The sequence below is a fragment of the Camelus dromedarius genome, chromosome 2, assembly GCF_036321535.1.
Source record: "Camelus dromedarius isolate mCamDro1 chromosome 2, mCamDro1.pat, whole genome shotgun sequence".
NCBI classification, from domain to species: Eukaryota; Metazoa; Chordata; class Mammalia; order Artiodactyla; family Camelidae; genus Camelus; species Camelus dromedarius.
In genome coordinates this window covers 2,621,057-2,643,501 of record NC_087437.1, presented here as the reverse complement: position 1 = coordinate 2,643,501, position 22,445 = coordinate 2,621,057, and the positions used below count along the sequence as shown (strand labels likewise).

The 22,445-nt window shown below is 44.4% G+C and overlaps 1 long non-coding RNA gene across 3 annotated transcripts in view; it reads left to right on the top strand.

Annotated features, from left to right (window-relative positions):
* The window catches only part of LOC116156768 (uncharacterized), a 148,644-nt gene that overhangs the window by 103,693 nt on the left and 22,506 nt on the right, over nt 1–22,445 (top strand). The window contains exon 8 of one of the 3 annotated variants that reach the window (XR_010382822.1): nt 9,902–9,971. The exons of the other annotated variants lie outside the window; for them this stretch is intronic. This is a non-coding gene — a long non-coding RNA (uncharacterized LOC116156768). Of the gene's footprint in view, nt 1–9,901; nt 9,972–22,445 lie in introns of those variants that run through there. 3 annotated transcript variants of the gene reach the window in all.

Below are 22,445 nucleotides of genomic sequence, written 5' to 3'. Positions count from 1 at the left end.
CAGTGCAAGCCAGTGCCAGCATCTGCATCTCTTGGCCAGAGGATTCCTCTGGACTTGCTGAGGAATTAATACACCCTCACACCCACCCCACAAGCAGCTTTTCAAGCTTTTGAATCCATTTATTTATTCAAGCTGTTAAATAAATACATCAGATCCTTTCCCCCTGGAAATTCGTCAAAGAAGACATTCATAAATGGAGAGAAGTACCATGTTCAGAAATAGGAAGACCAAATCCTCATAAAGATGTCCAGACTCAATGCAATTCAAAACAAAGTTTTTTTGAACTTCACAAAGTGAATCAAGATTTGTATGATGGAACAATGTCCAAGAATTGTTAAGACATTCTAGAAGAGCAAGGTGGGGAATCTGCTTTGCTAGGTATCAAGACGTATTAAAAGACACAATAACTAAGACAACGTAGTATCAGCAGAGGTTTAGACAAAGAGATTAGCCAACCAGAGTAGAAAGCTTCAAAGTGCACCCTCACAGATAAGGAAGCAAAGACATTTGCACAAGTACAGCTCAGCGAGAGAGGATAGGCCTTACAAATGGTGCAGGAATGTTACTTAAGAAGGAATTGAATCCTCCCAGATCATGATACAAAAATAATAATAAGTTAGAAATACATTAAAGGAATGTAAAATATAAAAGGAAAAATATTTTAAACTGACTATATAGAAGAATATTTTATGATCACAAGAGGAGGAAGGATTTCTTTAACCAAATGCAAAACATTCATCCATAAATGACAAGACTGAAACATGCAACTACACTCAAGTAAAGAAGTGTTCATAAAAAAGACACAAAAACGAAGGTGAAAGGACAAGCTTAAAACAGAAAAGACATTTGCCACAGAGGATTCGTATCCTCAATACATAAAGAATATCTACAAATTGAAAAAAGAAAAAAATCAAATGACACAAAAGAAAGATGGGCTTAACAAATGGCACAGGAAAGATGTAGGAACAGCTCATAAAGAAATGAAAAACTGCTCTTCCCTGTTAGTAAACAATGCTAGTTAAAACCTACAATGAGATTCCACTGTGTACCCACCACCTGTTGGTAAGAATGGGGGGCTGTCTTCTGCGTTGCTGATGGGTACCTGGGGTGGTACTGCTTTGGAGAGCTATTTGACATTTCCCAGTCGAATTAAAGATACACAGGCCACATCATTGGTACAGTGCCATTCTTAGATAAAAGCACCCTGGAGCAGCGGTTTTCAAACTGCCTACCCCATTAGTGAGAGATGAAATTGATTTTATGGGATGCAAGCAATGATGGTGATGATGATGGAGATGATGGTGGTGATGATGGTGATGATGATGATAGTCAGAACAACAACAGTAATAGAAAAAAGAGTAGAAAATAGCAGCAAGCATCACACGCCCTGAGGGCCGGTATTGCTTCATAAGCATTGGTTTCAGCTGTGTGTGTGCCTTGGGTCACCATGAAAACACTGTGGTCAGAAAGTTTGGGAAACCCTCTGGAGGGACACTGGCACCTGCTGCATGTGTAAATCAGGTGGCACACACAAGAAGGCTTACAGGAGAGAAAACTGGAACCCACCCAGCGTCCCTTAGGCAGGGATACTATACAGATGTGCGCGTGAACTCAGACGACGGCCGCTCATGCTCAGGCCCATCCCCCACCCTCCCCTCCACTCTGTGCTCTGAAACCGCATTTCCCAGCTCTCTTGTCCACTGGCGGTCCTTGAATTTGGGCCAATGGGAGGTGCTGGCTGAGGCTGGAGGATGGGAGGAGGGAGAAGCCAGGGCTTCTCCCATGTTTTGCTCAGGGGGCCCGTCAGTCAGCGGTCACAGCCACCACCTCCCCACCCCTCCGTGGTCCCGAGCCCCACCCAGCGTGGCTCCCTCCTCCCTTGCTGATCTCCCACGGCCCCACTCCACCCACCTGATGTTTCAGCTCCTCCAGCTCCCCGTTAAACTCCCTCAATAACTGTGTGAGGACAGCTAGTAGGAGACATGCAGGACAAGCCTTTATAAAGCTCAAAAAGTGAAATCAGACGACTTCCATGCACATGGGGTGAGACTACAGACAATGTTGGGGAGAGGCTCGAGGTGGGTGAGACTGTCTCTCTTCTCAAGGTGGGCAGGCAGCAGACATCTTTGGGGCCCCTATCAAATTCTGGGTGCTGTCAATTCAGGGCACCTCACCCAGCTGAGGGCTTTCTCAAATGCTCCCAGCATCAGAGCGCCGGCTCCCTCCCCATTGTGGGGCTGGGGTCCCTGAGTCCTGTGGTCCACAGGCAGTCCCACAGCCCAGGGTGGCCACTGGCCTGGTCATCAGCCCTGTGATGGCAGATTGCCTCCCATCTCATGTGTCTCCAGGGGTTGCCTTTGAATTCCACGTCGGCATCATAAACACACTTCTGGGTATATGATGTCTCATGCAGTGAGAGAAGTAAATTTGAAAAACGTAAGACCAGAGTTATAAACGGGGATAAATTTCATAATCAAACGTGAACTTCCTAGGGATGGTCTTAGTCGAAGAGGGACGTCCAGATGAGTTTCCCCTCCTGTGGCCTTTGGAGCCGTGATGGGGACACGTGAGCCTCTTGATCCTGGAATCGTGGAGGGAGAATGGGGGCAGGTGGGGGGAGGGGCTGGCCAGGCCGCAGGGCAAGAAACCAGGGGCTGTGAGAGCCAGGACTGAGCCCAGGAGGGCAGTTGGCCCAGGTGCCCCCTGAGGCCCTGCCTTCTTCCCCCTCCCAGGCCCATTGTCCCCCTTCCTCTGAGCTCACGCCTGCTGCCCCATCTGCTTCCCCTTTTCCTGTTTTCCATCAGGCCCTCCTCTCCTTTCCTCACCTCTCTGCCTCCCTTGGGGGTGTCTGGGATGAAGGAGGAGGAAAGGGTTGTGCAGGGCCAGGCAGGTGGAAAGGGCACCGATGGCTAATGGGCCCCTCTTCCCGAGGATGCCGGGTGCGGCCCTTCCTTCTGGCCAACTTTGCTTTGGACTCCCTGGGGCTCCGCCTGCATCACGAAGGAGGTTCTGGGGAAGGCCTGTGCTGCCCCACCGGCAGGGCCCTTGTCTGCACTGCTGACAAGTCAGTGCAGAGACCTCTTAGAGACACCTTCAGATTGTCTTGATTTTATTAATGGCAAAAGGAAAAGAAAACCAGCCTGGGAAGTCAGCCAGCCCTGAGTCACAGGCTGTTAGCTACAGAAACGCAGTGACAGGGAGCTGCCTGGGGCCCCATGTTTGGAAAGTGTGAGCTGGTCTGAGTCTTCCTTCCTCAGGCTGGTGGCAGAGGTGGCCCCTGAGGACACCTGGTGCGGGAAGCACCAGGGAAAGTGAAGGTCCCCAGAGTGCCCAGTGGGGACAGGCTGGGGAAGACACCCTCTGACTACCCGGGTGGCCCTGGAGGTGGAGGGTAAGCTCCCCTGGGCACGGGAGGGTGCCCCGGGGTCCCCAAATACATGGTGGACCCCTTCCGCACAGGGTCCACTGGCCTCCACCCTCCCACTGCCCCAGCCCCTCCAGGGGCACCAACTACCAGTCCCCACCACCAGCTCAGTGGACATCTGTGGCCACCCTCCCCCCCCCATGGGCACAGGGGACATGGCTGTGGTGCTGGCCTGAGCTCTGTGGAGGGTGGAGGGACCACGCCTGGCAGTGGAATTGGCATGCGTGTGCACACATGTGCACTTGTGCGGCTGTGTGTTTTCTGGTTTTCTCACATTATCTCTAAGTTCTAAGCACACTTTTCTCACATTATCTCTAAGTCCTTCTTCCCATACCCAGAAGCCCAGCAGCCTTTTCTGGGGGTGGGTAACCTGGTTTCTCTTTCCTTCCTTCCTTCCTTCCTTGAGAGCACCTTGTCAATATACACTGACTCATACAAATGTGCAGATTCCCTGACCCCGTAATGTCATCCCTGGGGTGAATCATGCAGGAGTCATTCAGGTGACTCCTGAGACACATACAAAATAGGTTCAGAGAGAGATTAGAATGAAATTTAGGACTGGCCCCAGGGATGGTGCCCTCAGACTGGGAATTGGCTGGGGGTCCCTCCCTGTGGTTTGGTTGAAGTTTTTCCAGCTCAGGTGACATGTTTATTAATGAAGATCGTTTTGTTTCCTCCTCCAGGTCTTAAGGGAGGAACAAGAGGGGCTGGGGCTGCTGGAGCCTCTTCCTTCTGTCCGAGGTGGGGGGCTGTGCTCACGGGGGCAGGGAGCAGGTGGGGGTGCCCTTTTACAAAAGGCTTTTGGTGGGTAAAAGCCTTTGTGTGTTTCCTGGAATGTGGCTTTTCTTTTGTAACAAAGAAAATGTTTTAATGTTTCTTTTCCTTTAACAAATAAACATTGGCGCCAGATGTCAGAGAGAATACAATAATAAACCCAAGTGTTTGTGATTAATGGAAGGAGGAAAATGACTCCTCCCCCACCCCACCCCCACAATCGGCCCAGAGGCAGGACTTTCCAGGGAAGTCACACATCCAGGGCCTCCCGTGTCTCCACCATGAGCCCTTCAGAACCTGGGCGAGTTTCCATACTTCTGAGTGGGAGCTCTCTCTCTGGCCTGGGGAGCCCCGTCCTGAAGCCCCTGATCTGCTGTTCCCCACCCGGAGCCCCCTAAGCTCCAAGGAGGGGCCCCGCCCTCACGGTGGCCCCATGTGTGTTCTCTGGGCCTCATCTTGGGATGGAGGCCGGGGTCCTGTCCTGAGGAAGTGCTGCTCTCCTGGCTTCCTCACATCTCCCCAGATTTCCCACCCAGTTCCGCCACCTTTCCCAGGGAAGGCTGATTGGACTTGGTGGCCAAGGAGCTGGGTACCTCCTGAGGGGGCAGGAGCCTGGAGCCATCAGGGATGGTGGACAGGGTGACCAGGCTGACAGATGACCTGTCCCGCGGAAGGCCAGCCTGGGCTCTGGAGCAATGACCGTGTCCAGGGCTGGTTGAAACTAAAAAATGATCACAGATACAATACTATTAAATATTTTATTTTTTTTTGTTGAGTTACAGTCAGTTTACAATGTTGTGTCAAATTCCAGTGTAGAGCACAATTTTTCAGTTATACATGAACATACATATATTCATCGTCACATTTTTTCTCTGTGAGCTACCACCAGATCTTGTATATATTTCCCTGTGCTATATACAGTATAATCTTGTTTGTCTGTTTTACATTTTGAAATCCCAGTCTGTCCCTTCCCATCCCCCACCCCCTTGGCAACCACAAGTTTGTATTCTATGACTATGAGTCTGTTTCTGTTTTGACAACACTATTAAATAAACAACAGACTCTACTAGGATTTCACCAGCTTTTCACTAACGTCCTCCTTCTGTTCTGGGATTTTATACCACACTTTTTATCAGACCTCCTTTGCCTCCTGCAACCTGGGACAGTTTCTCAGCCTTTCCTGCTTTCCACGGCCTTGGCGCTCTTGGAAAGTACGGTTAGGTGTCTCATAGCCTGACTCTCACTGAGGGTTTGTCTGATGTTTACCCACAATCACAGTGGGGTTACAGGTTTTGGAAAGACCGCCACTCAGCACATGACACCAGAGGACCAGGGTAGCAGGGCGCCTTATTACTGGAGACGTCAAACTCAGACCTTGGGTGGGGGTGTCTGCCAGAGTCTGCAACACACAGTCTCTCGTTCTCCCTTTCGTGCTCTCTCGGAAGCGAGCCATCAAGTCCAGATCACGCTAGGGGGAAGGTACCTGAGCTCTGTCTCCTGGAGAGACCCACACCGAACCTCCACGGTGCTTCATATTTTGAATTATGCAAATATCCTGCTTTCCTTTAAAGGTTTGACGACTGATTTTAGCTTCTTTTTTAAAATTTTATTTTATTGAGTTATAGTCAGTTTACAATATTGCATCAATTTCCAGTGTAGAGCACAATTTCTCAGTTATACAGGAACATACATATATTCATTGTCGCATTTTTTCACTGTGAGCTACCACAAGATCTTGTATACATTTCCCTGTGCCATACGGTATAATCTTGTTTATCTATTCTACCTATGCCTGTCAGTATCTACCCTTCCCATCCCCCTCACCCCTGGCCGCCACAAGTTTGTATTCTATGTCTATGAGTCTGTTTCTGTTTTGTATTTATGTTCATTTGTCTTTTTCTTTTGTTTTCTTTTAGATTCCGCATATGAGCGATCTCATATGGTATTTTTCTTTCTCTTTCTGGCTTACTTCACTTAGAATGACATTCTCTAGGGACAACCATATTGTTGTAAATGGTGTTATGTTCTCATTTTTTATGGCTGAATAGTATTCCATTGTAGAAATATACCACAACTTTTTTATCCAGTCATCTGTCAGTGGACATTTAGGCTGTTTCCATGTCTTGCTATTGTAAATAGTGCTGGTCTGAACACCGGGGTACAGCTTTTTTTTTTTTTAATATAGACTTCTCACTCAAATAATCCAACTCTCACTGCTGATTTTGTTTCCCTCCACAAATCACTTGGCTTTCACTGAAGGCCACGCCTAAATTAATTGGATTCTATTCAACCTCTCTTGCTTTTAATATAGTGAATTTCTTCCCTTTCATTTTTTTCTTTCTTTTTCTTTCTGATTTTAGTTTGTATCGTAAGTGCACCTTGGCCACAGCAATCATTGCTGGAGGGTCATAATGCTGACTTTCTATTTCCCTAATTTCCTCTACATTTATTAACTGGAATTTCACTGTGAGGAAGAGTTGACCCTCCTCCCTCATTTATTTATATATTTGATCTTTATTTAAATCTATATGGACTCATGGACATTTATTTATTCTTTGGGCTCTAAGTCAACAATATTCTTATTTTTATTATTGTACAATAACCAAGTGTCTTATAGCCAGCAAAAATATCTGCAAAAATGTAAGCAAAATAAAGATATTTTCAAACACAGAAAAATAGGAGAGAATTTGTCTCCAGCAGACCTGAGCTGAGAGAGGTCTGGGGGGTGATTCTGTTGAGGACACGCAGAGTCATGTGTAGAAGCTCACGAAGGCAGGAGGAGGGTGAGCATTGCTTGGAGACACTGCCAGGAGTGTCGCGGGTCTAAGACACCCGTGTAATTCAGCATCACGGCTGGAGCTGTAGGACAGTCTCCTGTTCCTCCTGCACAATAAGTAACAGACTGGGTCTGTGGCAAATATGACCCAGAGGCTTCAGGACTTCAGGACTTCAGGACTGTTTGTGATTTCCAGAGTCCAGAGAGGAAGACCGAGCAGGCCTCCTGCATTGCTGCTGCAGTTGCAAGGGGGCCATGGGCCCCTCCTCATCGCACCATCACAAGGACAGGAGTCTTGCCTCATAGAAGTAGAGCCAGACCATCGTGGCTGCAGCCCAAATGCTAGTCTCCTAGTAGGGAGATGCACCAGAATCCAGCTGGAATCCTTCACCTTCTTGGTGGTGCAGGGAGAGGGGGGCTGTGTTGATAACTGTTCCTGCACCTACCATTTTCAGGAAGGCTTCAGGCAGGATCTGCACAGGACACTGAGATACAGCCCCTCTGATTTAGACATTTAAATCTAAATGTCCATGAGTCCATATAGATTTAAAACAGTACAAAATACTGTTGTAGGGGACAGGGAACCGCCAGAGAAACACCCAAGTAAAGTGAAGGGACAAAATATTGCTTGTCAATCATGGCTGGTTCTGGGGCACTCACAGATCTCGCCCTTCATAAGTAAATGGTAGGGAAACAGATGGTGGTGAGGTTTCTCCTTCCGAGCTCTGATTGGCTCAACACCTGCTGCTGAGCAGCGCCCGCCAACATTTCAAGACGTGGTACGGTGACGTGGGTGGTGCGGTGTGTGGGACCCATTTGGCCTCCCTCTTGACGGGCTCATGGTCTGAGAGATGGCGAATACACAGGGGATGTATTCAGAGCCTGTCTGCTCCCCTCACACCACGGGGCACACCTCCTGATGGGCAGAGGATCCACTTGGATCCACAAAGTCTCTCTCCTACTTGGCTTCAATTTCTCTTGCTCAGGAAAATGTGGAATGAGGGCGAACAGAGGATTTCTAACACTTGTTGAGTGTCCATAATGTGCCTGGTACAAGCCTGGTATAAGCAACAAGGAGTATAATCCCCATTTTATAGTTGAGATCATGAATCACTGAAACGCCTGGAGACACGGAGCTAACGAACAGCAGACCCAGGACTAGGGCCAGAGCTCAGGTTCTCTCCGTGGTGTCACAAGGGACAGTGATGTTTGCAGGGACTGCCCTCACATCTGCTTTGTGCTCTCCTCTTTGGCACTCAAAGGATATTAGAAGTTGAGAACTCAAACTATTAAGGATTATTTTAGCTGGGAGAAGCTGGGGCGACTGGGTCAAAAGGCTGGTGTAGTGCAAGTCAGGAGAAAGCCGGGCTCAGCCTCTTCTGGTGTCGGAGAAAACTTGGAAGGGAGGGACGGCTGGTGCTGGGGGCTGGCTCGTGATGTCTCCCAGACCCTGAGTTTCCACCTGGCACAGGGTCTCCCCACAACCTTGGATCGAGCTCCAGGGGCCATGGGGAAGCCATGGCAGCTCAGACTATGAATTTTTTTTTCATGTGTGTTATTTATTTATTTAACATTTTTGATTGAGTTATAGTCAGTTTACAATGTTGTGTCAAATTCCAGTGTAGAGCACAATTTTTCAGTTCTACAGGAACATACATATATTCACTGTCGCATTCTTTTTCACTGTGAGCCACTACAAGATCTTGTATACATTTCCCTGTGCTATACGGTATAAACTTTTTTTTATCTATTCTACATATGCCTGTCAGTACCTACAAATTTCGACTTCCCAGACACACTATGAATATTTTAACTGACTGGTACACTAAAAAATGCCTGGCCCAGTTTTTAAATTAAATACTGATGCCAACAGCCCACCTCCCAGCACCTCACCATGCGGAGCACCGTCTTTGTGAGAAAGTGGGCTCGGGGTCACGGACTCCCACCGCCCACTGCCCCACTGATATGGGGGCAGGACAGAGCCCGGACCCCACCCTGGCCCCACCATCGTCCAGAACAGCTGTCAGCCCACCACCTTGGCACCCGCCCACGGCCACTCCTGCTCGCTCACCTGCTGGGCCCTGGGGTCTCCCCACCAGCTCCCACCTCCCCAGCCCCCTTCTCCACACATTTTCAGCTTCCTCAATCAATGCTACCTGCCATCTTCTAGTTCAGAAATGACTCACACTTCCTGTTCTTGCCCTTTTTTTTGCCTTGAGAGCTATTACGGACTTCTTGGAGTTCAGTGAAATTTGGGTGGGGCAGATAAAATAAACACCCACTTTGCCATCTCAGGTCTTGATCTCTGATTCGGTAAGTGACCTGCCCCCGTTTCACTGGGGGAGGCCGAGGACCAGGGGCCATGTCCAGGCGAGGCATGTGAATTGGCTCTGAGTTGCCCACCAGGGGCCACCTGACCTCCTCTGGCTTATTTCCTGTCCCATTTTAAGACAGTAAATGATAAAACGCTTCTTTATAAACATTATCTCAATTAGTGATTCATCTAAAACAGCCTAATTGGAGCAGCTATGGGTCCATGAGAGAAATCGTTTCTAACCAAATAGAGCTGGATTTTAAAATCAAGGCCCATCTACCTCTGGAAAGCACGTCCAGGCCCCAGCCACTAATGTCAGTCTTAGCTGCGAGTTCACAGGATTCATGCCTCTGCTTCCTACTCACTCTGGGTAATTTTTTCCTTAGCTAGATTTGAAAGATGTGTTGATGAACCAAAAGTGCCTTCTATTCTTTGAAGGCATCTGATTTCCAGTTCTCCTGAGATTGGGTGCATCACACACCCTGCTCCACCCCTGCCCGGCTGAACTCAGGGTCCCGCTTCCTTCTTTGAAACTTCCTCTCTACCCTCTTCCCACTTCCCAACAAAACAGTCAAAGCACGTGCTCAAATTTGTTTTTATTTTGCAAACACAGGAAACAGGACGCTATCAAAAGAATGAAAAAGAGAAATCAGCCACATTGCAAAGGAAAAACACTCATAGACCTGCTCCCTGTTCGCTCCCGGCCACCAACTGGACAGGACTTCATGCGCCAGAGCAGGACTGGCTCCCAGCGGTGGGGCACAGCCCGCCCACAGCACGGAGGGGACAGGGGGCAGGACATGTCACCACGAGTGGGCTCTACAGACCGGGTCGGTGCCCCCGTTCTCTCTTATCAGGACAGCAAAGGGAGAAAGTGAAGTTGAAAATGCAAAACAAATGACCTGGAAGAAGAGGAACTTGGGGACCCATGTAGGTGTCCTTGGGTGTAAACAGCAAATGTGCTTTGTGGTCTCACTCCATCAAGAACTGGAGTGTGGGGCAGGAGGTCGGAGGTCACATGCGGGTGGTCAGACCCCGGCGGCAGCATCCATGTCCACAGGCTCTCCGGGGCCTGCATCTGGCTGCTGGGGCTTCCCGTGGGAATCCCTGGGCGCTCCCGGCTTCTCCATCCTTAGGAAAGTCACGGTGGCCCATCCTGATTCCTCACTCGTACCCCACAGAGCAAGGACAGCAAGCCTGGGGCTGTGGGAATGAAAACAGTATCCACTCCAGCGAGATGTGCTGATGCTTAAGTTCAATGGCTGACAACTCCCCCTCCTTAAACTCGCCGTCTCCATCTGTGATGTGCCACAGCTCCTGCCTGCTTCCTCTAAGCGTCCTTTCGTTCTTCTCCACCTCCATGTTTTGCATGTCTCCTGCCTTGAATGTGGGTCTCGGCTGCATCCCTCCCCCCAGCCGTGCCCTGTCCCCACACACTCTTCCGGGGTGGGGGTTGCTGCTACTTCCATACTGAAGGCTCCCAGACCTGCCCAGGCTCTCGCAGGTCCTGCCCTTCCCCCCACCCCCTCTCTTGTTTGGTGGACCCCTTAGTAAGACCAGAAGCTCTGTCTTTCCTCTGTGGGCCTCTTCTGGCCCCTCACCCTCCACACTGAGCTGGTCCCCCATCCTTCAGTGACATCTGCAGAATCCCTCCCCCATTCTCCTCCCCATTTCTTCTCTCATATTCAAAGGCTACTTACAGCCTCTCCCTGGGACAAGAGTGTCCTCCTGCAGCATCCAGGGCAGGCAGAGAGTCCATGGGCGCACCAGCCCACCCCGCTGGCATTAGGCCCTGGAGGTTGTCTACCTGTCTGGGAACTGGGCTCACCTGGAAGACAGGTAATCCGCCCTGAGTAACTGCTAACCCAGCGGGTGGCAGTGGAGATCATACTTCAGCAAACTGTTCTCAGAAAGCTTGTGGGGGGACCGGTGATGATTTTTGCTAAGTCGGGACCCAGGGTCCGCTTTCAGTTCTCTGAATGGACTTCCTGTGCTCCAGTTTTCTTGGCTCCAAGGTACACGCGGCTCTCTGTTGGTGGTTTTGTTGGTGCGCCTCCCCAGGTCTTGGCAAAGTGGCTGCGGTGTATCACGCGGCTGCTGGCTGGCCCCCACCACACCCGATCCGGCTGAAGGCCTTCCGTCGCCAGGCACCCTCGTGGGCTGTGGTGCTCTCTAGCCATCTGCACCTCGTGGAGAAGCTCCACGTGGCTGGGAGCCCCTTGTCACCTTTGCTCATTACCTGAGCCCAGGTGCCTGCTGTGTCTGGGTGTGTTGGCCCTGCCACACGTCAGCTGATTGCACGACGGGGGCGGTGGTCCCCACGGCTCCCAGCCTGGCCGTGCTCTGGCTGTGATGGGGGGGCATTCAACACACAGCCCCGTCCTCCAGGAAAGCCCTTACCTGGCTCTACACCACCTTCTCCCCCAGCCTCTCATCCAGCTCATCCCCATTTATCTTTCCAGTCTCAGATCAGAATCACCAAATCCAGGAAATACAGCTCACTGACTACCAGCACCTCCTGGTCGAATGAGGTGCCCTGTCCTCTTGGCACCCAGGAAAAAATTACACATATTGGAGTCCCACCGTGCAAGACGTCTTACTCTTCGAGCTTCCTGCACATGAGGATGGGATCTCAGTGAGCCTGGTACCCTCGGAGCCCAGAGCAGCCCCGGGCACTGTGGCAGAAGCTCCATCAATACGTGACATGCGGGATGAAGGTGGATTCTGGTCTAGACTTTGCTTCTCCCACACTATGCCGGACACACGTGACAGCTCCTTGAGACATGCTTGTTTCTGATGTGACAGGAGGCACGGGCTGCACCAGCCCAGCAAGCCTGCACCAACCCCACCCTCACCGCTGAGGACAGAGGCATTGGAAGGGATGACCCCAACTCCCTAGCACAAGTGGTGGTGGGGTGGGGCTGTGGTCTGGGTACCAGAGACGTGCCGCAGGCGTGTCTGGAACATCTGTGCAGCATGGTCACTCCCACTGGAGAATAACAAAACCAATGCCAAGTGCGTCTGATTTAATTGGCATTTTTATGTTAACATCACAACTCGTGGATGTGCTGGGAAGTGGAAGGATGGGATTAAAATATCTGAACGTGGAAATGGAGAGGTATTTGGAAAATTAAAGAAACAGAATAGACAGGAGGTGGATCAATTATGTACTTGTCAGAAACGTAGACCCTTAGGCGAACAAACACAGGACTGGAGCGTGCTGGACAGACTGTGGCTGAGGGGATGGGCGGTAGGGACGGAGGCTGCACCCTTGTGCTGAGTGGAAAGGCTCCTGGCCTGGGGGCGCTGGCTGCACCGAGGTGAGCGTGTCACACGCGTTCACTGGACTTGCTCATCTGGCTAAACTGGAATCCTGGACAAGACACTGACCGGGCTGACCATCCAGGCTCCCATGGAGAAGAGAAACTGTGTTTCTGTTCTGACTCCTTTAGGGAGGTGGAGGGACAAAGACTTCATCGCACGTGTGAGAACCACAGAGAGAGAAGGCCAGGCAGGAACAGCCATGTGCCACAGCCTGGAGAGAGATCATTCCAAAAATGTCCCCCCACATGTACCGAGGGTTCTATGGCACATGACTCTGGAGTCCAAGGCATTTTAACATCGTAATTTCAACTCCAGGCCATAATCAGAAACAAGCCTGCTGATAACAAAAACTCCAAAGGTTCCAAACCAAGCCAGGGCGACTGATCCTTAACCCAACTGAACGTGGGGATGTCCTCAGAAACACACACAGAATGGAATCAAGTAAAATAAAGCCCAGTGGACCTGAAGCTTGGTGCAGACTCCACACAATACCAAAAAGAACCTTATATGTGTACGCACGGTGGAGGGGGATGGTACAGCTCAAGTGGCAGAGCACATGCCTAGCGTGCATGAGGTCCTGGGATCAATTCCCAGCGCGTCCTCTAAGGATAAATAAATCAATTAACCTAATTACCCCCCCAAAAGCCTAAGTAAATAAGTGACACTGTTCAAAACATAAAAAAGTTTTTTAAAAATGTACACGTGGGGAGTAAAGAAGATTCAGAAATATAATAAATGGCCAAGAGAAAGACCTCATTTCTTATCTTCTGCCAAAGAGAATGATTTACAAACTGAAATGGAGATTAAAAAATGAGTGACGGAAGACATCCAGATGGCCCACATGCACAGGAAAAGATGCTCAACATCGCTAATTACTAGAAAAAATTCAAATCAAAACAACAATGAGGTATCACCTCACATTGGTCAGAATGATCATCAAAAGTCTACAAATAATAAATGCTGGACAGGGTGTGGAGAAAAGGGAGCCTCTTACACTGTCAGTAGAAATGTAAATTAGTGCAGCCACTATGGAAACAGCACGGAGGTTCCTTAAGAAACCAGAAATATACTTACCATATGATCCAGCAATCCCACTCCTGGGCATATATTTGGAGAAAACTCTAATTTGAAAAGATACATGCACTTCAATGTTCATAGCAGCCCAATTTACAACAGCTAAGACGTGGATGGAAACAACCTGACTGTCCTTCAACAGAGGACTGGATAAAGAAGTTGTGGTGTATTTATACAATGGAATACTACTCAGCCATAAAAAAGAATAAAATGATGCCATTTGCAGCAACATGGATGGTCCTGGAGATCATCATTCTAAGTGAAGTAAGCCAGAAAGAGGAAGAAAAATACCATATGTGGAATCTAAAATATGATACAAATGAATTTATTTACAAAACAGAAACAGAGTCACAGACATAGAAAACAAACATATAGTTACCAAAATGAAAAGGGGGTGATGAGGGGTAAATTAGGAGTTTGGGACTAGCAGATACAAACTACTATATGTAAAATAAATAAACAAGGACCTACTGTATAGCACAGGGAAATATATTCAATATCCTGCAATAAACCATAATGAAAAAGAATATATATATATACACATACATATACATATATACATATAAAAAACTGAATCACTTAGCTGGACACCAAAACTAACACAACATTGTAAATCTACTATACACCAATACAATTTAAAAAAAAATGAATGAGAGAAAATGAAACTCCAAGATAAGAACTGACTTGGTTTTGGGGAGAGCATTCAGATGGCCTAACTCTGAAGCAGTGCCACAGTGTACCACGTAAGGGAGAAAACCAGCAGTTAAGCCCTACACTAACAGTATGAGACGTATATTATTTATTCTCAATTTTCAGTTTCAAAAGCTGAAGGCCAAAAATGTTACGTAATTTTCAAGGGGACTCTTCCTCTGGATGCTGTTGGATCTGTAAGCCCTGGGGGGTCTGTCCTGCAGCCGAGGACACATGGAGGTGGCAGTGTGGACAGGTGGAGGGGATCTGAGCTCCTGCATGCTGCTCAGCAAAGAGGTAAAACCAGGTGCCTCCATCCCTGTGACTTTTTGTCACAAGAAATAACTCTTTAAAATAATTTCAGGCTGGCTCAATCGGGCTGTGTGTTACCTGCAGCCAAAACACCTGAACTAATTCTTGCAGAGGAGAACATTTTTGTGATCAATAGACAAGCTTCTCCCCTTCATCACTTGGCCCCTTCTTTCCTCTAAGCCTTCTGGTTTGATGTGGTTTTATGTTGTATCTACTCATTTTGCTAAATTGTCTCAGTAACTAAAGCTATTTTTCAGTTCATCTTCCAGGATCTTTTGTAGAGATATAGCAATATGTTTTTTACAAATAGAGATAGTTTTTTTTTGTTTCCTAATGATTAAATATTTCCCTGTTAATACTTTAGCCAGGATTTCTAGGATGGTGTTAAATATTGATAATAAATATATTAATTTTAACTGCAATACTTTTACCGTTGCACTAAATATGTTGTTGGCAGCAGGTCTAGGGTACAAAGTTAGTTCATTTGACAATTACCGAGTATTTCTATTCAAAAGGCATAGCTGGTAATGTCGGATGCAGCATTATCATTGAGTACTTGGTCCAAGGACCAGAAACACACGCTCTAAGTTTTTATTGTATTAAGAAAAAGCTTTACATTGCTAGATATAGTACAGTTTACAGCACATTACTTCTTTTGCATTTTGATAAGAGATGTATGTTGAATTTTATCAACAGCCTTTTCAGCATCTACTGATATACTGTGCTTTTTTAAAAAAATTAAAACAAACCCAGAGAATGTTTATTAGGTTATAAACAAATGACTTAAACCTGAGATTAGCTGATGGACATTTTAGGTTCAAGCAACACAGCACTCTCACAGCTTGATACATGTTACACACCCCAGAGTGCTCGCCCCAGGCCTAGCTTCCATCCATCACCGCGTAGCTGACACCCTCACCTGTTTTGCCCACACCGCTTCCCCTCTGGTAACCATTAATCTGCTCTCTGCATCTATGAGTTTGTTTTTGTTTTATTTGTTTATTCATTTGTTTTGTTAGATTTTACATGAGTGTGATCGTACAGTATTTGTCTTTCTCTGTCTGACTTATTTAAATTAGCAATAATACCTTCAAGGTCTTCCTATGTTGTCGCAAATGGCAGGACTGCATTCTTTTTTACAGCTGAGTAGTATCCCACCGTGTACATACACCATGTCTTTATTCATTCATCCACTGATGGGCACTTAGGTTGTTCCCATGCTATGGCTATTGTAAATAGTGTTGCAATGAACATAAGGGTGCAGATACCTTTTGGATTTAGGGCTTTCATGTTCTTTAGATTAAAAACTGAGAAGTGGAGCAGCTCAGACATATGATAGTTCTATTATCAATTTTTGAGAAATCTCCACACTGTTTTCCACAGTGGCTGCACCAATTTACATTCCCATCAACAGTGCAGGAGGGTTCCCTTTCCCACACATCCTCACCAACATTTGTTATTTCTTGTATTTTCAATAATAGCCAGTGTTAATAACAGGTGTAAGGTGATATCTCACTGTAGTTTTCATTTGCATTTCCCTAATAATTAGTGATAATTAGTGACGGTTAACATCTTTTCATGTGCCTGCTGGCCATCTGTATATCTTCTTTGGAAAAATGTCTACTGAGATCCTCTGCCTACTTTATTTTTTTTTAAAGTAATAGTCCAGGAAATCTTTTTTTTTAATTGAATTATAGTCAATTTACAATTATAGTTGTGTTAGTTTCTGGTGTACATCAGAGCGATTCAGTTATACATATGTATATATCCCTTTTCATATTTTTTCAATATAGGCTATTACAAGATACTGACTATAGTTCCCTGTGCTCTACAGGAGGATCTTGTTGTGTATCTATTTTATATACGGTAGTTTGTGTCTGCAAAAACTGAACTCTCAGTTTATCCCTTCCCACCCCCCTTTCCCTTCAGTAACCATGTTTGTTTTCTACATCTGTGAGTCTGTTTCTGTTTTGTAAATAAGTTCCTTTGTGTCTTTTTTTTAGATTCCATGAGTGATCTCACATGGTATTTTTCTTCCTTTCCAACTAACTTCACTTACTATGATAATCTCTAGGTCCATTCATGTTGCTGAAAATGCCATTATTTCATTCTTTTTATGGCTGAGTAGTATTCCATCATATATATTTACCACAACTTCTTTATCCAGTCACCTGCCAATGGACATTCAGGCTGTTTCCATGTCTTAGCTATTGTAGAGTGCTGCTATGAACACTGGGGTGCATGTGTCTGTTCTGAATTAGAGTTTTCTACAAATATATGCGCAGGAGTGGGATTGCTGGATCATATGGTAGGTCTATTTTTGGTTAAGAAACCTCCATACTGTCCTCCACAGTGGCTGCACCAAACTACATTCCCACCAACCTGTAGGAGGGTTCCCTTTTCTTCACAATCTCTCCAGTATTTATTGTTTATGGAACTTCCACCCATTTTTTGATTGGGTTGTTTGCTCTGCCCACTTTTAATCAGGTTGCTTTTTGTTGCTGAGTTATGAGTTTTTTGTGTATTTTAAATATTAACCCCTTATTGGATACAGAATTTACAAATACCTTCTGTTCAGTAGGCTGCCTCCTTGTTTTGATGATAGTTTCTTTCACTGTGCAGAAGCTTTTTAGTTTGATGTTGTCCCATTTGTTGATTTTTGCTTTTGTTTCTCTTGCATTTGAAGTCAGAGCCACAAAAACATTAGACAGATGTCAGTGAGGTTACCACACATGATTTCTTCCAGCTTTCAGGTTTCAGGCCTTACATTCAAGTCAATTTTGAGTTAAAATAGTGTGTATGGTGTATAACAGTGGTCTTTTGCATGTGGCTGGCCAGTTTCCCTAACTCCGTTTATCGAAGAGAACATCCTCTCAACTGTATGTTCTCTGCCATAAATTAATTGTCCATATTTGTGTGGGTTTACTTCTGGGCTCTCCACTCTGCTCCATTGATCTATATGTCTGTTTCTGTGCCAGTGCTGTAATGTTTTGATTACTATAGGTATGTAGTATGGTTTGTAATCAGAGACCATGACACCTCCAGCGTGATTCCTCTTTCTGAAGATTGTTTTGGCTATTTAGGATCTTTTAGAATTATTTGTTCTAGTTGTGTGAAAAATGCCATTGGAATTTTGATAGGGATTGCGTTGAATTTGTAGATTGCTTTGGATAATGTTTTTAACAACATTAATTCCTCCAATATGTGAACATGGAATATCTTTCCCTTTATTTCTGTCTTCTTAGATTTCTTTCATCAGTGTCTTATAGTTTGTCATATATGTGTCTTTCACTTCCTTAGTTAAATTTATTCCTAGGTTTATTCTTTTTGAGACAATCATAAATGAGGTGTTTTTTTTTTTTAACTACTCTTTCTAATAGTTCACTATTGATATATCATCACTAAGGTATATCACTGAGGACTTGGTCCTTGCCTTCAAAGACATTCAAAGAACATACACTCTAAGTCTTATTATATTAAGAAAATGACCTACATTGCTAGTTACATTACTAGTTCATACTACCTGACTAGTTTTGAAAGAGTTGTGGTAAGGAATGTATATTAAATTTTATCAACAGCCTCTTCAGCATTTACTGAGAAACTTGTTGCCTTTTTTTTCTTTACATTTTTGTTGTTGTAAAATACATATAACATAAAATTGAAAAATAAACATCTTAACCATTTTTAAGTATACAATTTAGTGGAATTAGGTAAATTTACCTTGTTGTGCAACCATCACCATGATACATCCCTGTAACTTTCTTCATCTTGTAAAACTGAAAATCTGCATCCACTAAAAAGTAACCCCTGCAGTCTCCTCCCCCAGACCCAGGAAATCAGCACTGTATTTTCTGTCATGATTCTGACTACTCTAAGTACCACATATAAATGGAATCATACAGTATTCGTGTCTTTGACTGGCTTACTTCAATTAGCACAATGTCTTTAAAGTTTATTCATGCTGTAGGATATCAGAATTCCTTTCTTTTTAAGGCTGAATAATACTCCTTTGTATATACCACATTTGCTTATCCATTCACCCACTGATGGATACCTGTTTACGGCCATGTTTTAGCAATTGGGAATAATGCTGCTATGAACACGAGTGTACAAGTACCTCTTTAAGACTCTGCTTTTGATTCTCCTGGGTAGGTACCCAGAAGCAGAATTGCTGGATTGTATGGTAATTCTATTTTTAATTTTTTGAGGCACTTCCATAATGTTTCCACAGTGGCTCTACTGTTTTACATTCCTACCAACAGTGCAAAAAGATTCCAATTTCTCCATCCTTGCCAATACTTGCTTTCCGCTTTTTGATAGTAGCTATCTTAATGTGTGTGAAGTGGGTATCTCATAGTTTTGATTTGCATTTCCCTAATGATTAGTGGTGTGAAGCATCTTTTCATGTACTTGGTAGCCATTCATATCTTCTTTGGAGAAATAAGCATTCAATTCTTTGCCCACTTTTGAATAGCGTTGCTTGATTTTCCATTGTTGAGTTTTAAGAGTTCTCTAGTCTGGATATTACTCTAGTCTGGATATGAATTGCTTAACAAATACATGATTTGCAAATATTTCCTCCTACTATGGCAGTACCCTCTTCACTCTATTCATAGTGTCCTCTGATGCACAAAATTTTTAATTTTCATGAAGCCCAATTTGCCTATTTTAAAAATTTTGTTACTCATGCCTTTGGTATCCTGTCTAAGAAATCACTGCCAAATCTAATATTGTGACACTTTGTCCTTGATTTTTCCTAAGAGTTTTATTGTTTTAGGTCCTTGATCCATTTTAAGTAAACTTTTGCATATGGTGTTGGGTGAGGGTCCAACTTCATCCTTTTGCATGTGGACATTGTTTCCCCAGCATGCTTTATGGAAAAGGCTGTCCTTTCCCCATGGAGTGGTCTTGGTACCCCTGTTGAAATAACATTTAATCATATATGCAAGAGTTTATTATTGCGTTCTCTGGTCTATTCTGTTGGTCTGTATATTTGCCTTTGTGCCCTCACCAGGCTGTTTTGACTAATGTAGCTATATAACAAGTTTTGAAATCATGAAGTTTGAGTCCTCCACTTTTTTAAGATTGTTTTGACTAGTAATTAAAAAAACTAGTAATTATTTTAAATGTATTTGGGGTGCTTTGAGATTCCATATGAATTTTAGGATGGGTTTTTCTGTATGGAAAAAAGTCATTGGGTTTTTTAATTGGATTTGCATTAAATGTGTAGATCACATTGGATGGTTCTGACATTTTAATGATACTGACTTTCAGTTCCTGAACACAGAATCTGTTTCCATTTATTTATGTCTTTTAAGATTTCTTGCAGCAATGTTTTGTGGTTTTCACTGTACAAGTCTTTCACCTCCTTGGTTAATTCATTCCTAATTATTTTATTCTTTTTGATGCTTTTATTAATAGTTTTGTAATTTCCTTCCCAGATTGTTCATTGTTCGTATAGAAACATAAATGATTCTTGTGTTAATTTTGTGTCCTGCTACTTTGCTGAATTCATTTATTATTTTTGTTTGTTTTATAGAATCCTTATGCTTTTCTACATATAAGATCATATTATCTGCAAATGAGATAATTTGACTTCTTCCTTTCTAATTTTGATGTCTTTATTCTTCTTGTTTAATTTCTTTGGCTAGAATTTCCAGACTATGTTGAAGAGATGGTGAAAGGAGGTATCCTTGCCTTGTTCTTGATTTTTGAGAAAAAACATTCAGTCTTTCACTGTCGGATATGATGTAAGCTGTGAGTTTTTCATGTACACTTTTTATTATGACGAGGTCGTTTCTTTCTACTCCTAGCTTGTTGTGTGCTTTTGTCATGAAAGAGTGTTGCATTTTGTCAAATGCTTTTTCTGCATCATTTGAGATAATCATGTGTTCCCCCCCCCCTTTATTTTGCTGACAGGATGTATTACTTTCACCAATTTTTATATGTTGGATCATCCTTGCATTCCAAGAATAAAACCCACTTGGTCATTGTGTATAATCCTTTAAAATGCTGAACCCTGTTTGCTAGTATTTTGTTGAGGATTTTTGCATCAGTGTTGATTAAGGACTATGGCCTACAATTTCTTTTTTCTTGTAGAACCTGTGGATACAGAGGGCTGACTGTAATTTGAATTTATACCAGCTTAACATCAATAACATACAAAAACAATTCCTTTACAGTTCTGCCCCCACTCCTTTCAATAGTTGATGTCACTAAGTTACATCTTCATATGTTGTGTGCCCTACAACATAAACTAGTAATTCTTCTACATGTGTTAGTCTCTTAAATCATGTGGAAAACAAATAATAAAGTACAATACTTTAATAAAATATATTGCTACAGTAATACTGGCTTTATAAGGGCCCAGGAGTTTACCTTTATTGAGATCTCCATTTCTCCATTTCTCTTCAAGTTACTAATGTCCTTTCATTTCACCTGCAGGACTCCCTTGAGCATTTCTTGCAGGGAAGGTCTACTAGTCACAAACTCCCTTACTCTCGTTTATCTGGGAAGTTCTTCACTCCTCCTTCAATTTTGAAGGACAGGTTTGCCAAATATAGGATTCTTGGTTGACTGTTTTTTTCTTTTACTTGAATATACTGTCTCACTAACTTCTGGCCTCCAGAATTTCTGATGAGAAATCTGCTCATAATCATGTTGAGGATCCCTTGTACATGATGACCTGCTTCTCCTTGCTACTTTCAAGATTTTCTCTCTGTGCTTGGCTTTTGAATATTTGGTTATAATGTGTCCTGGTGTGGGTCTCCAAGTTCCTTTTACTTGGAGTGGATATTTATATTTATGTCTTCCATCAAAGTTTCAAAGTTTTCAGCAATTATTTCTTAAAATATTCTCTTCTCCTTTTTTCCTCTTTTCTCCTTCTTAGGTTGCCATGATGCCTACCTCTCTTGGTCTGCTTCATGAAGTCCCACATGTATGAGGCTCTGTTTACTTTTTTTCAATCTTCTTTCGTTCTATTCCTTTAGACTATGTAAGTTCCATTGTCTTATCTTCAGCCTTGCTGATCCTTTCTTCTGTCTGCTCAAATCTGCCTTTGAATCCATGTAGTGAATTCTTCAGTTATTGTGCTTTTCACCTCCAGAATTTGTTCATAAATTTTTAAAGTTTCTCTTTATTGATATTTCTATTTTGTTCATAGGTTGGATTTTTTGTTTGTCTGTACTCTCTCCACATCTTTAGCTCTTCGAGCATCTTTAAGACAGTTGTTTTAAAGATCTGTCTAGCAGATGTGCTGTAGATCTTTTACAGGGACAGTGTTTATTTAATCTTTTCCTTTGGATGAGCCATCTTTTCCTGTTTCTTTCTATGCTTTATGATCTTTTTTTGATCACAGGACATTTGAATTGAATAATGTGATTAACTCTATAAATCAGATTCTTCCCCTCCCCCAGTGTTTGCTGGTTTTTGTTTTTGTTTATTGTTTTGGGTGTTTGTGGCTATTGTAGGCTATTTCTGTGCAGAGGATAAGCCTGAGGTATAACCTAAAGGTCTTCTCAGGTCTTTTCTGAGCCTTTCCCTTGGGGATGTGCAGTCACTTACTAATTTTTCCTACATATGCAGTTGTTTTTGAATGTTCTAGTCTTTAATGTCTGGCTCCCAAAAGGGGAAAAAGTGAAAAATAAAGGGGTGTGGGGAATGGCACTGGGCATTTAAATCCCCTGGAGGTCACTTCAGCTGGATGGGGAGAGGCTTGCAACAATGTGGGGAGGCGACAACAACGGTGGCTGTGCCTC